This window comes from Aethalodelphis obliquidens, unplaced genomic scaffold (assembly GCF_003676395.1).
Source record: "Aethalodelphis obliquidens isolate GAN/ISIS:26980383/991018 unplaced genomic scaffold, ASM367639v1 scaffold1, whole genome shotgun sequence".
NCBI classification, from domain to species: Eukaryota; Metazoa; Chordata; class Mammalia; order Artiodactyla; family Delphinidae; genus Aethalodelphis; species Aethalodelphis obliquidens.
Genome location: NW_020837945.1, coordinates 47,058,069 through 47,072,511, shown reverse-complemented (window position 1 = coordinate 47,072,511; position 14,443 = coordinate 47,058,069).

Here is a 14,443-nt window from a genome sequence, read left to right as displayed (position 1 = left end):
CACTTTCCACCCAATAGGCGTACCTCCTGGCTTGGTGTTTGGAGTTGGTGGTACGCAAGGGGCATGGCATGACTGCACTCCCCTATCTTTAGTGCTACTCCCTAATTCTAAATGGCTCTGAGAATGCTCTCCACCATGCCTTTCATCTTTTCATCCCTTTCTTTTCATCCATCTCCCCACTCCTCCTCTCCTGCCTCTTGTTTACCTGTCTTCCCCTCCCTCATCTCTCTCACTACACTGAAATCACAAACAAAGCAGTTCTGGAAAAGTAGGGCTAAGAGAATAATGATGGGGTCTTTCCCCCCATTTGTTTTGGTTCTCTGAAATTCCTCACCATCCTTCTAAGGGTTTGACTTAAATTATCTGCTTTCCTCACCGGTTTTAATTTCAAAAACAACGACTGCCTTTTCTTAGCTTATAGTCTAGTACTAGGTTCCAGTTTTCGAACACAGCCTTTTTTAAAAATTTTCCTAATACCTTAACCACTAAGGAGTTCATTCTTCAATGATAAACCAATTCACACATGGCTCAGTGATGGAAAAGATTGTTTGAATTTAGGTTTTCTCAGGTAATTACACCAACTGACATGACACATTTATATAAAAGGCTGCTTTTTGGTGAATATAAAATTCCCTTGAGATCTCCTGCTGAAGATCTACATATCATTATTATCCTTACGTAATGTTATCACCTTGAATTCTAGAAAGAAAAATTCAGGTTAGCTGGGGGATCACCTAGGAAGTCCAGAGTAATATAGTATACATGCACAGTAAAAACTGGCATTAAGAACATGTTAAATGGAAGGTAAGTAGGATTCTGAAACTTTTTTTGTTCCACATCTTGCCACTTACCTCCTTCACTGAAAATTCTCCACCTATCATTTAATATTTGAAAAGAATATAAGATACACTCATTCTGAGATTGGGTCAGCCATGCACAAAAAGTTAACCTGCCTCTTTTGCTATAAGCTTAGCAGAGAGAGATTGACCAGGTGAATCATAGTATGGTACTGGGGAGGTACCCAAATGAGAAGTTCTGGGGCAAAAATAACAGATCCTGTTGGATCCATTCCTGATAATAACTGTCCACCCACGGGCTTTGGGTTCAGAAGGTTCAAGATAGCTTTGGTCTTAGAAACCACTGTCACAAAGATGGTCAAAAACAGGCCTGGATCTGAAAGCCATAAGTGATTATAACTCTAGCAATGTGGACTTGCAAATAAGCAAACGAATACCAAAGTTAATGTAGTTCAGAGCAAATGGTAGAACTCTGAGGACCCAGTGGGATGGAGGAAGCATGGCCCCATTGCCATTAGGATGGAATCCACATCCCTGTTACCGCACTCAGAGCCCCGTCGACCTTGGTGGCTCCTCTCTCCCCATCTCATTTCATCTGTGCTGAATTATACACAGAAAAAGGAATGACCACACTCTCTCACCTGCTGGATTTGCCATATACCCTGACTTCTAATTTGCAGGTGAACAGATCCTTCACGTCTCAGTCTGGATGCCATTTCTTCCGGAAAGCCTTGTTGTTTCCTTGAGTTTGGATTAGGTGTTCCTCATACCTTCTCGCAAATGCCCTGTACTATCTTATCAGAGCAATCAACCTTTATCAGAATTCCCTGTTGACTTGTCTGTCTTCTCTGCATGGCCCCTCTTCCTCCTCACCCAACCTGAAGGTTAGGACATTGTCCTGCTCACTGTGATATTCTGGGTGCCTGCTTCATTGTAAGGCTGTGGCGAAGAGTAAATTATTTACTCAGTGCCTATGTGGGCTAAGAACTCCTCTTGGTGTTTGAAACTTATCAGTGAACACACTCACACATTTTTACAAAATTTATATCTGCTAAAATATATATAAACTGCTTAGCATAGTGCCTGACATAAGTATTTAATAATGATAGTAATAGTAATGGTAAATAGCTAATCTTCACTGAGTGCTTACTATGTGTTTAAAAACACATTCGAAGTGTTTTTTTCATGTATTATCTTGTTTTAATCCTTACAACAAATCTCCAAATGAATACTATTATTTTTCCTATTTAGTGGATGAGGAAAGTGAGGCATAGAAATGTTAAGTGACTTGCCCACATGGTTACCAAGTTGTGAACCCAGAATTCAAACCCAGACTGTTTGACTCTTGAATCTGGTCTTTTACCTTTTTTATGTTTATTTAATATTTAATATTCTGTCAGTATTATCATCATCATTGTCAAGATGCACTCAATAAATACATGCTAAAAGAAAATGAGGGAGGATAAGAAGTCTTTTCCTAAGATGCGCCAGTGTCACTTCATGTTTATATAATGAAGCTGTGCCATTCTGGTACAATTAAGTATGCAATTGATTTTTTTAAATGATTTTGGCTCATGGAGGTTCATATTATTCATCTGTCATCACATGGATTCAATAAGACTTTTCTTATCCCCCCCAAATTTTCACTTCTAAGGAGTGGACTTATTGCCGGAAATTGATGCTGCAGAAGTGGAAACCTCATTTAAAAACAGCTGTCAGTCACCTGGGAAGTCTCAGGTTGATTTTCTCCACATTTTGAAGAAAGGATTGTAGGATGGGGTTAGGAGCAGCCTATCTGCTGTCCTTTCCTGTCCTCCCTAATTAGTTCTAATTAGTTCAAAACCTCAATCAAACTTGCTGGTTTGAAGTTTTTGTATTAGCTTTTGTGGATTCACAGAAGTTAATCAAGAATGGTTAAAGAAACAAGAAAATGTTTGTTCTCCTCTCTGCCCCCCGTCCAATCAACTGAGTGTTAACTGAATACTTTCTATGAGTTCATCCATCATAGTGTTCTTCACTGCAACTAGATAAGCCTAAGTCATGGTACTTGTCTTCAAGGGGCCATAAGTCTACTTGGGAAGATAATATACACAAGAAACAGTGGGGAGAACATCATACCAGTAATAATTGTGTTCTCCGCTGTGGGCTAGCCCTGGGGACTGTAGGAGTTCCAAAGAAAGGGAGATTCATGACGCCAGACAAGTGAGGGATTACATCACAGAAGAGATGGAAAACTAGGTCTTGCAGAGTGAATAGGAATTGGATAAATAGAGAAGAGAGGGGAGATCATTGTGCATATGGGGAAAGATTTGGCAATGGAATAAATGTTTGTGGGATTGTAAAGAGACTGGTCTGGCTAGAAGAGAAGAAACATTTTGGAGACTGATGAACAATATGTGTCCATGTAGTTAAGGGTCTCCTTGAATAATACGCAGAACAATAATAAAATATTGAGAGCTAGATGAGCTTTTAGAGAATATTTGAACTGGGCAATTCCATCCACACAAAGTGATCTCTCTCAAATTTATCTCAAATTTGTAATGCTGGGCAAGTCAAGCTCTCTGAAAACCCACTGTTAGTTAAAAAGTATCAGAACCATCACTGGAGTAGGAGAGGTTTTAAGTTATAAACCTAATTGAGACTTTGTCCTCTTCTGATGTTAGCTCATCACTAAGTTGCATGACCTTGTAAACACTACTTGTCTTAGTTGGGCCTCAGTTTTCACATCTGTAAAGAATGAGCTGAACAATTTCATTTCTAATGACACTTTGAGTGTCTAATGACACTTTATGAGTCTTTTTGCATTTTTGCACCCATGTGATCTTTTATGATGGATAAACTAGGATGGATTTTTCAGACTAAACTCAAAACAGCCTGAATTTCTCTTAAATGGATTGTTCTAAGAGGTATCTTGGATGTGTCATACCTTTGTGTGGTCATGAACAGTCCAATCATAAGATCAAAGATTTTAAGCCTTGCCGGGCATAGGCTGAAATGGAAAATAGTGTTCAGTCAGTTCCTACCTTTACATAAATGGAATGATGTTGTCGATGATAATAATATATGCTGCTTACTGAATGCTTATTTTGTGCCAGGAATTTTATATGATATATGTATATTTATATAATAGCCCTTCATGTATCTTCCATTTACTGTGAAAAACACAGAGGTTTGATGACTTTCCCAAAGTCACCTAACTCACCAGTAGCAATGCTGAGATTCAGTTCCAGGGCTGTCCATGCACAAATCTATGCCTTTTTTTTTTTTTTTTTTTTAACTAGTAATGTCTTCTTGCTCAGTGAAGGATTCAGGGGCATATATTGCTAAAACTTAACGTAGGTGCTGGCTCCATATACAGCTGGGAAAATTTGGAGCTCATAGGAAAGGTGAAAGAATTAGGCCCCTTAGATAGGATTTTTGTATTCCCTATTATGTTTAGGCCAGAGAGTCAAATACCAAGGCTGGAATTTAAAAGGGACTGAACAATCTTATGACTAGTAATAGCATTTGTAGTCATGAGGATTGAGACAAAAGGGGAACAAACGGTAAGCTTTAAGGTCAAACATTCAGCACCAAGGGGTTAGCAAAATACTTTTCTTCCTAAGTTCAAATGTCACGCAAAGAAACGCTGAGAGTTGACTGCACCTGTGGCTTGTGCCATTGAGAGGGCTTCTGAGGGGAGGATGAGTCATCTGGTATGACAGGAAGACCACCTACTTACTATACATTTTCTGTCTGGGTTTCTATTTTTTTCAGCATTGTTGACAAGATGTGCTGACTGAAATTCTTATTATTTAATAAGCTTTCTTCTTGTGGCACCTTTTAGAGCACGCATAAAAAACTCCACTGTCATTATGATTAGAAGAAGCTATGTGTTATTTTCACAGAGTTAATGAATTTGCATTTTGGTCTAATCATTCTGACGGAATGTTTGTCCTAGAAGTAGTTTTTTCAGCGCAGCTCCCTGGGTGCTTATTCAAGAGGCTGGTCTGGATAAACTTTCACAGGCTGAAGGAATTCAGATAAACAGGGTGCTTCCCAACCAACATGAGAATTAGAATTCTCAGGGAAGTCTTTTGCATATGTTCATGCACCGATCAGTTGTAGTTAATAAGTCTACTAAGAGAATTATTACCCTACTCTATACCAGGCTACTTCTGGCCCTATAATTCCCAACCTATGTGTACCAGGGTATGGTATACAATGTGACACACCAGGTTTAATTTAGATTCTGAAGGGTATCACCTAATAAATAAGCAGTTTGCTGATTGCAAATTCTTCCACCTTTAGATGAAAGGGTTATACTAGTATAAAGTGTTTTTATTTTAATAAAGGCAATTTGAGAAGTGCTCCAGAGTGAATGTATAAGACCTTTTAATTCTGTCTCATAGACTCCATGAAATATGGAAATACAATAGGCTGTTCAGAGAAGCAGTCTCTAGGAATCCACTAATCTTTGCAGATTGTTCTAGAGAGTAGACAGTTTAGGTCCCCACCCTAACCCTACCTGTAGCATTCCCATTTACTAATGACTTAATCAAGTTGCTCGTTTCAGGAGCAAAGGAGGACTGCAAAATCAGAATGTAAGCCTTTGTTTATTCTTTCATTTTCTCAGATACTGAGGAGAGTTATTTTCTTTTTGCTGACAGTTTACGTATCTCTGGCTCCAACAAATTTTTGCTTGTTTTGAGATACATGCAGAAAAGATTTGCATTGAAAAGCTGTCATTACAGATGCCAAGGGCTGAAAGCATACATAGCCTCTTGCATCTCAAGAAAACAAGGAATAAAATGAGTAACAGTTAACAGGACTCATTCTACCTTCCTAAATTAGGATTATTCAGTCTCAGGAAATGGCTCTACCACCTACCCAATGGTATAAGCCCAGTACTTCAGAGTCATTCTTGATTCTCCTCTTTCCCTTATTTCCCGTACCTAAACCATCATAAGACCTGTCAGCTCTCTCTTTAAAATGGATCACTGATATGTTCACTTCTCACTGTCTCCACTACTAGTCCAAGCCGCCATCATTTCTCATTTGTTTACTGTAACAGTCTCTTAAATGTTCTCCGTCACCACTCTTGAACTTTTGTCTGTCTTGATCTTTGCTGTACTCCCGAGCTTAAGATCATGCTCAAATATTTGTTGACTGGATGGATGAAAGGAGAGATGAATACTGGATAGATGGTTGGAAAGAGATCCCTGGGACTACTGCCAACAAACATAAAGGGAGCTGCTTACAGGTGGCCAGTAGGATGCAGATGTGCCTTTAAGTTGCAATAGCCCCAGAACAAAGGTCAGTTCCTCAGATAGATTCCATTTCCTCATTACGTCTATTGAAATTTTGGGACGCACTGGACACCTCCGTCTAGAGCTCCATGAGTCATTTGTTTTCTTGAGAATCTGGAAAGTTTATGTGATTGACTTTAGAAACTGCCTCCTCTAGTCAGCTGGTCCTAATGCTTATGTTTTACTTTCATGGAGGAGGGTGCCCTTGGGGGAAAAAGAATGTCATTTTACTTTGAGGTAGGTCAGGTTTTAGGAAGTCCAGTAAAACACTAAGTCGAAAACAGATGGTCTGGATACAAAAAAAGACAGCGCCAGTTGCATTACAGCCATGACTCTGGCCCTCTAGTGGTAGATACATGTGTTTTCAGATGTGTCCAGGGAGAGAGATGTCAGGGACTCCCAGTTAAAATGTGAAAGTCTGAATTTGTCATCCAAGTGTATCAGTGGTTAGACTCCCAGTTGGATGTGTTTTCCATTTGCCTGATTTTAAGTGTTAACCTGGAGATACATCCAGACTGCCTTTTTCCCCTCCCCTCTCAGAGCCACAAGCTCCAGCATTCCGTTTTTCTACAGGAAACCAGCTTATGTAAAACAGCTTCTCTCCATAAGATAAATCCTCTAGTGACCAGTCTGGGACAAGTTGTCTCCTCCTGTGCAACTATACACTTTGTATTTCAATGGAACACTGTTAACATTTCTTTTAATTGTAATTTTTTCCCACAAATCCACTCCCAGAGCCTATAATACTCTTAAGTGGTAAGCCAAACAATGACAGTGGCAACTTTATTCAAACAACACCACTGCTCCTTGAGAGAAGGATTAAACAGGGCTCCTGGGCAGCTGTCTGGCAAGGTGCTTAGCTCACAAGAAGTTGCCCAGTGCCTAGGATCAATGACTGAAAGAATGTTTTAGAGAGAAGGCACTGAAGGTCTTAAGTCATGCAGGATGCAAGTAATTTTGCTGTAAGAGTTTATAGCTTTATTCCATAGAAGCTTATGGATTCTGTTTTAGGAGGTGCTAAACCAATCGCCATTTAACGAGCGTTAGCTTTATTGTTTTCTCTCTTCCTTAGTCCATGTCTTGAGGGAGCATCTGGCATCTAGCAAGTTCCTGGGATAGCAAACAAAGAAAAGATATGTCCTGTTCTAATTCCATCTTAAAGCTTAAAGAGGCTGTGCATGGGGAATGAGAAGATTTTTTTTTTTTTTTTTTTTTTTTTTGCGGTACGCGGGCCTCTCACTGCTGTGGCCTCTCCCGCCGCGGAGCACAGGCTCCGGACGCGCAGGCCCAGCGGCCACGGCCCAGGGGCCCAGCCGCTCCGCGGCATGCAGGATCCTCCCGGACCGGGGCACAAACCCGCATCCCCTGCATCGGCAGGTGGACCCTCAACCACTGCGCCACCAGGGAAGCCCCTTGAGAAGATTTTGAATGGTGGAAAGTGGAAGGGATCACTCTTGGTTAAATTCAGTGTACTTTGTGATATTCATTCTGGCTCTATCCTTACTGTTTGTGTGAACTTGGGCAAGTTACTTGAATTTCTCTCTTCCTCAGTTTCTTTATCTGTAAAATGGGGACTATAAGAAGTAACTTTCAAAGCTGTAATTGGGATTAACTGGAATCATGTTTGCAAAACACACAGCAGAGGCCTGGTACAAAACAAGGGCTCTGTGCATGTCAGCCGCTATTATCAGGGTTTTTATTCCAATTTTCTCCCTTGCTCACGTTGAACAAATTGTTCTCAGTATTGCTAGGATTTTTCTTTCTCAACATTTGTGCCACGAAGGCATCCAAAGTCTCCTACTGGGGTGACCAACTGTGCCAGTTTGCATGGAAGGATGGGCTTCCAGAGATGCTGGACCTTCAGGGCCAAAACCAGGAAAGACCTGGGCAAACCAGGCTGGGGAATCACTCTACCTTTGGAAAGATCCCATGTCTGATTCCCAGTTCCATGAGGTCTTTCTTAGGCTAGATAGTCCTTCAAAAAACAGTCAATCTGATGCTCTTTGAAATCCACCTTGTTTCTGGAAAATCTTTAGATCTTTTCCCTTACGTCATCTCTGCAGACATAGGGCAAAAGGCAGTGCCAAGGAGAGTGGGGTTCTCTAGCCATCTTCAGCAGCTTGGTTTTCAAATCAAGACTTATAAATCATGGGCCCGGATGTCCGGCAGGCTGGAGGTGGACCATGGAAAGGAATCAGGATAAACTGAAATGACTTTTGCCATTGGCTTGGCCAGTACACCTTGCCAAGCGGTTTTTCCCTCAACTTCAAACAGATCAGTGTTATAAGGGGAAATGTACTACATATGTTACTCATGCCTTTACCTTCAGTTTGCAAAAATGCCATCTTCTCAGAGAAGTAGAGTTTCCAGGAATTGTTTGGGATCTTTTCCCTCCAAAAAAGTACAAATTGAATCATCACAAATAACTCAGTTTTTCTTCATGGTTCGTGATGGGGATAATAAGATCTGATTCTGTTTTTAGCCCCAAATGGTCCTAAGTGCATTCTCTCCTAACCTTTCAAAATTTTTTGTTCCAAAGTATAACTTTGTCCCTTTCCAAAGAGTATAGATTTTCTGTTTTGTTCACTTCCACATTTACATGAATTTAATAGAGGTTGACAAAAACCTGACAGGCTCAAGGATTTTTATTAGTGGAAAGAAAGTCACAAACTGAGAGCATTACTTCTATGTATTGATAGCATCAAAATGTTTTTTCTTTTCTTTAAACCAGCCTCAGTTTGGAGACATAAATCATCATTGAGAAGGTAGTTGGGTAGAAAATATTATCCCCATGTTGCTGATTTTTTCCTAAACAACATTCTGTTAAAAAAGAACCATACTACTTAGCTTATTCTTACAATTCTCTCTATCCCATAGTCTCTCCCTCTACTCAAAAGTTAAAATTCACCTGTTTTTCCATGACCTGATCAATTGCCTCTAAGCTCTGACGTGGTTTAGTTTGTCAGTGGTCTAGGACCAGACAGGCCTGAAATTCTCTGTCATTTATCAGTCAGGCCCCCCACCCCCCCACCAGGTATTAGGTCACCTCCATTTGTTTGTCTGGTGAGAATTAGCTTCCTTTTCTGAGACTGGAAGCCAGATTGGTTCAACACCAGAATAGGAACCTGGAACTGACATTGGTTTTGCAGATGTGCAAAAAAATCCCAGGAGTTTTGAAAAAAGAAAGAAAAGAGGGAAAGGGTTTTGCGAGGAGAAGAGAAAGTGTTTTCAGAAGGCTGAAAACAAAGCAATTAATCATATGGTGACTATTACACTTGTTTCTATTAAAGTGACTCACTTTCCCTGAATTTTCAGACTGTTAATTCAATTTCATTTTTATGTAACTACTGAATAACTGTCACAATTTTTTTTCTTTGCTTTCTCTTTTTTGTTGTTGTAGTTTCTCAAAGTCAGAAGGCTTTCAGATTGCTTCCTTGTCCTAAACCAGGAAAGGAAGTGATTTCATATGTGAGATAATGAAGTGAAAAATCAATGCTGGATCACTGTAAACATTTGAAATTGGAAAAAAAAGTCCAGAAGAGAGTCTTCTAATTTTCATAATAAATTGTCCAGGGCAGCCAAACTTTCTTGGGACCCCCCGCTTCATCATTTCTGGTTTGAGGACAGATTTGCCTTTTGGTACCCAGGTAGAGTTCCAAAATGGCAAATTTCATCTCTTAGAAGTAAGGCCCTGGATTGGGGCGATAAATTACATAAGAAAATATAGTATATTTTTTCTACCTCACATTCATTCAGTTTATTAAGAAATTATGACTTAATAGCATAAGTTTCCAGGTTTTTAACAGTGTAGGCAGCTTGGGTCCTGGATGCGTACAGCCCTGATGTTAACTTTACCACTTGCCGTTTGTGACTTGTGTGACTGTGGGCTAGTTAGTTAATGTCTCTAACTCTACCGTCTTACCTATAAAATAGGAATAATAATAATAATAATAATAATAATAATATCTGTGCTTGGTACAAATGTTACCATACCTGTGCCTGGCACAAACATTATTGAAAGTCAACAGACTGACCATTCCTTCTGACAGTAGCTGACCAAGTAGATTAAACTCTTGGAAAGTCAGTGAAATGCTTGCATTTCCTTGGCTTCAGTTCATTCAGTGCTTTTTGGAATTTTGTTTATGGGGCACTGGAAACTTAGTTTAACAATGTCCCTTTTATTTGAACATAACTGAATTCCTTACAAGAGTTATAATTTTATTATTTTTCTGTATTAAATCCTCCTAGTGGTGCTTGGAGAACACACGGAGGTAACAGCTGTTTTATTTTATATGTACTGTGGCTTTCCCTTTCTTACAACCTGTTCCTCTCCCATGGATGCCACTGTTCTTTGGGTGGGGTAAGGAGAGAGAATATTTGGGGAGTAGCCCAGCTGAAGTCTGGGAAATATCCCAGTTTCATAGATAACAGTGTTTTACTCTGGGATTCCTAAGTCCTCTTTTTTTTTTTAGTTTAACATATAACCCAGAATTTTCTTTCTGGATATAATGTTTTTAGTGAGTTAAATAACGAGGCTTTTCTCACACGAGAAGGGAGTTGAGTCTGTGATTAAAAGGGATTTCCTTATGTATCATTGTCTCTCTTTGACTGAATTTTGATATAAAAATTCTTTATGTTTTAAGCTTTGTTCTTGAAAATCTTTCAAAAAACATTACAAAAAAGGCTCATCTTCTGGGCAATAATTAATTATTCATCACCAACAATGCCTGTGTTTTTATTCAGTACATTCATGGAAATCACACAGGTCAAACAGACCAATCTGAGGTCAGATTCAATATGGAAAGACATGTGAACATTCTGTGGGTTCTGGTTTTTGACTAAATTCTTCATATAAACTTGTTTTAATTGCTTTGTCACTTTCTGCTAAAAGTGGAAACAGATTAATTCAAGAAATTGAGTATTCCTTACAAAAAAAAAAGTTCTGAAAAATTGATTTGCTTCAATTCATGTCAATAAATGTTTAATGAGTGCCTACTATAAGCCAGAAAGTGCCAAGGTCTTAAAACTCAGTTATGTCTCTGACCTGATGGAGCTTATGATCCGAGGTAGAGGATAGATATTAAACAAGTTGGTCAGCACTACGATTAGGGGGTGGACAGGGGCTATGGGAGGATAGAGCATGGAATTAACTCAGTATAGAGCAGAGGTTCTCAAACTTTCACGTGCATACGAATCTCCTGGAACTTTGTTACAATGCAGTTTTCTGGGCCCTGATCATTCCGATGCAAGTGGTCCATAGGTCACACTTTGGGAACACTTGTATAGTGGGTCAGGAAAGTCTGCCTTGTGAATCGAAGCTCAAACAAGGTCTAAAGGATAAAAGGGATTTGCCTTTCTATCTGGTGGTTGGAAGAAGAGCTGTCCAGGCAGACAAGAGAAGAAAGAAATGTTTTAGAGATGGGACAAAAGGGACACAGAATGACGGGCCACGTTCCTCTGGGGGCCCTAAACCCGATGGGTTCAGGGAATGAGTCCTCCTTCCGTCACTTCTGGGTGTGGATCACAGAAAAATAGCATTTCTTTAGGGTTGCTTTCTCAGGTGAGCACGTAGAAAGCAAGGCACAGTTTTCTAGGCAACACTTCCTAATACCAAAAAGGAAAAAAAAAAAAAAAAGGGAGAAAGAAAAGGAAAGTATATACCCCATGTCTAATTTCACCCTCAGACTATTCTCAGCACTGAAAATGGAGTGGTTGGAAAATGCCTTCCTAAGCAGAATTTGGTGGTATAATTAGAAAATTATCTCTTCCTAGAACATTTTGTGAAATTCTGCCGTGAGGTGTCAACAGGTCTTTGTGGCACTCTCTCCAGCAGAGATCAACTGACATGTAAAATACAGCAGAGTTCCAAAAAAGCCACTGTAAAATCTCAAGTATGTGGAAGGAGTTTGGTGTGCTTGCCAGTATGGTTTTTCCAAAAAAGAAAAATTCTGCAGAGATCAAAGATGGGCAGAGGAAGTAGGCTCTAGCTTCAGGAGGAAGGTTTTATCATCAGAATAATTCAAGCTGGTGATTTTCTGGCAAGGCAAGTCAATGGGCCAAGTGAGAGGAGTAAACATTTGAACTTTGGATACGAGGCAGAGCAATGGAGACGCAGCGATGAAGGAGAAATGAGGAATTAGGGACAAGCCACTCCCCCGGAGTTAAGTTCCTGACTGCAGACTGTCTGTCATTAAGGCATTTTTTTTTAGTTTCCAGTTCTAGGACGGAACTTGCTCAGTGCTTCCTCAGATGTCTGCTCACCACACATCACCAGCAGCCGTGTCTTTGAGAAAGAAGTTAAGGGATGACGGACCGGCAGCACAAATAATGCTCCAGGTTTTCCTTTAACATTTTTTTTTTATTTTTTTTTTATGGAAAGGAGGTCAGGATAACCCAAGGAGAATAGAAGTTCAAAATGGTGAAGGATGAGGTGAGGTGGATGTTGGGGTTCATACATGAGAGAATAGCTCTGGAGTGAGACCCTTAGGATTCAAATCCTGATGGCACCACTTACTAGCTGTGTGGTTTGGGGAAATAACCTAACCTCTCTGTGCCTCAGTTTCTAGGTCTGCAAAAATGCAGCAGTGTCTACCTCATAGGGTCTTGGGAGGATTAAATGAATTAAATTGTGAAGCTCTTGGAGTGGTATCTACACATAGGAAGTGCTTGATAAATGTTAACTATTATTTTATTAAACAGGTATACATGAATGTAGACTATCAGGCTTTTAATTTAATTACTTGTGTGTTTTTATTTATTTTATATTTTTCTTACTTGATGACATTTTTCTCCAATTTTCTCTCTAGGAATAATGCCTCAAGTTAGTCAGGGCCTGGGCGGAATCACACAGATCATTTGACTTTCCTACACCCCTGCCTAAGGCATCAGTACCAGAATAAAACAGAAGCAAGGGACAGCCCAGTGACCTCTTCCTGAACATGCTTACTAGGCTCATCAGGGAGGTAGTTATGCACTTCCCTTCCCTGAAAACTGATGGGTTGTTACAGGCAGAAGAAAGGAGGATAATGTCTAGCTCGCTGAAGTTTTGAAGCTTTTTGGTTTCACCACTAATATAAAGTGAGAGGTGCTCTCCAGTTGGATGTAAAATTGAACTAACACCTGGTGCCATCTTGGGGCTTGAGGGCCTGGTTATTCTGCCCAGATTGCTGCGTTGTAACCCTTCTTCTCAGGCCTGCACAGCTGGCCTCAGTGTTAACAAGAGTGTGAGCAGTGGGTTCATTTTGTGTGTGTGTGTGTGTGTGTGTGACTGATCATGTTTTCCTTTCCCCGTGGCATGATAGAAAGATCTGGGCCCTATCTGTGACCTGCCTGTAGCAACTATACAGCACGTCATGATGCATGTTTAGTGAACACCCTTTCTCCATATTCCATATCACTTTTTTACCCTTAGTTCCTCTTCGATTCATCTTTTTCACTTATTTTTAATCTATTTTTATCTTACTGCATTATCTGTGTCATTATAAGCTGACCCAAATCCTTTTGGAAAAAGGAAAGCTAAACATTTAAAAAACGCGTATTATATAAATCAGTCCAAGGCAGTGATCATTCAGCTAGATTGGTACAGATCCTGGCAGCTGTCTTACTTAAATTTAGCTCTCCTCCTTGATACTTTATATAAAAATATCCCTTTGGCAGTGATCCTAAGAAAACCCGATATTACTTGTGAACAGCAAAATCTATATACCTTCCTTAAGTAGTTTCTGAATCTACCATTGCAGAAGTAAAAAGGTTGGGTCTGAATTAATTATTTAGAAATGACATGAAAATATGCACATTAAGGTATCTGAATTGAGATAACCTGTGTTCTATAGAAAAGGCAGCTGACAAACTCCAGATTTACCAAACCCAACCAGCCAAGGAGTCCGAACTGTTTATCATGGACAAATATAAATGTCATTTGGTAAGAACACAAGGCCATCCGCCTGAAAATGTGTTTAGAGTTTTGGAGTTCTAACCCTGGAATTCCAACAGGGAATTCTATCCGGGGTTCAGCAATTTTTCTCCATTTTTCCTTGGGAAAATGACCATATCAGATACGGTTGAGCACGTTATGTTATGTTTTAGAAAATGACTCAACTTCAAAAAAAACACTGTGGAAACAAAGCTGGTTTTCATTGAGACAATTTCCTCTGCTCTTTCACGTAAGATCATGTTAGGAAAATGGAAGACCTGAACTGGAGATTAACATCCTTTCTGACTGTCAAGAGTTCACATGGTCGCCATTTTCCAGTGCTGAGGAGGGCGAGTGCAAACACCAACCTGTGTGATTTTTGAGGCAGGCGGGGTGGGGCTGTTGGGAGGATAAGACTACGTTGCCCTTTGCTTTTCTGAAGCCAG